Genomic DNA, 1,383 nt, shown 5'->3' with positions numbered 1-1,383 from the left:
CATGGTAACAACATACACACATGTAACAACACACACACATGTAACAACATACACACATGTAACAACATACACACATGATAACAACATACACACATGATAACAACATACACACATGATAACAACATACACACATGTAACAACATACACACATGGACATCGTTAAGAAAACTGTTTTAAGGATGGAAGTTAAATGCCCAGACTTAAGGTACACTTAAGCATTTTATGAATATATAACTGTGTGTGTGTGTGTGTGTGTGTGTGTGTGTGTGTGTGTGTGTGTGTGTGTGTGTGTGTGTGTGTGTGTGTGTGTGTGTGTGTGTGTGTGTGTGTGTCAGGAGGAGGTACCGATCTGTCAGGGAAGAACCCGCCGCCACAGGATAAGGTTAGTTCCTCTCTGATCCACGGTCACTAATCCACCTCCACCCAAAGCTGTGAAGAGAGACTCTTCTGGAGCCAACGTCCCTCTGCTTTATATCTGGAGAAGTTGACAGCAGAACTTTTCTCTGTGTGTTCCTGGTCTGGTTTTGTGTTTGCTGAGGACATGGTGGAAGCTGGTTCCCCGTGCGAGGCTATTTGGATCTGCTGTTCTGAAGAAAGATGAGATCAAATGTATCACACGGTGGTAACCAGAGGTGCTGCTGTGTTGTGTTTGCAGCTGAGGAGCAGGGTGGTGGTGGTGAAGTACGACAGGAAGCCGCTCAGCAACAAAACTCTGTTCGCCTTCACAGAGCCCTTCGGACGCCTGAGGGAACACCTGGTGCTCAACAACAAGGTGAGAAACTGTTTCTACACAACACAAACAAACCTGTGGAGATGCTCACACAGCGTCACCTGGTGTACATCAGGTCTAACCCTTCCTGTCCTCCTTGGACACCAGAAAGACCGTAGGCAAGATGTTCTGAAGACGGCACAGAGAATTACGATAACACTTTCAGTGATGCAAATTAGTCGCTTTTCGGCGCCTCCCGCTTTTTTAACGCTGCTTTGGCTGACTTGTGTAATTCGTGGAGAACCGAAGAGTTTTCGTTTTGGGGAGGGGGGGGTCCGTCAGTCGGACGGACGGACAACTTCTCACTTCAAAAAAGAAGAAGAAATCTAGATCGCAAAATAATTAAACAAGCGAGTGCCTGTTTTTCCTGGCCAAGGACAGGTTCCTTGAACACAACACGAGCGTAACGTGTCTTCACGTGGTTATGTCTCGTCTGAAAGGAGTGTAGACTAGAGTGCTTACGGAGGGCACCGGAACGCCGCTCCAGCTCTTCAAATATTGCAGTACCTATAAGGAGCCGTACACATGCCGCAGTGTTTGCATGACTGTGTCTTTAGTTGTAAGCACAGTGGCGATCTGTTGTTATTAGCATCTGGTTAGCTAGCTATGCTAAC

At 46.8% G+C, this 1,383-nt stretch overlaps 1 protein-coding gene across 1 annotated transcript in view; it reads left to right on the top strand.

Moving 5' to 3' along the window:
• Nucleotides 1-282: 282 nt before the first annotated feature.
• Nucleotides 283-1,383, top strand: part of LOC104964081 (RNA-binding protein 20-like) — a gene marked incomplete at its 3' end in the record, with an annotated part of 4,698 nt that continues 3,597 nt past the window's right edge. The window contains exons 1-2 of the mRNA XM_010792803.1: nucleotides 283-382; nucleotides 656-772. The remainder of the gene's footprint in view (nucleotides 383-655; nucleotides 773-1,383) is intronic.

Source organism: Notothenia coriiceps, unplaced genomic scaffold (assembly GCF_000735185.1).
Source record: "Notothenia coriiceps isolate Sejong01 unplaced genomic scaffold, NC01 NC01_scaffold00036569, whole genome shotgun sequence".
NCBI classification, from domain to species: domain Eukaryota; kingdom Metazoa; phylum Chordata; class Actinopteri; order Perciformes; family Nototheniidae; genus Notothenia; species Notothenia coriiceps.
This window is presented reverse-complemented; position numbering and strand designations above follow the sequence as displayed.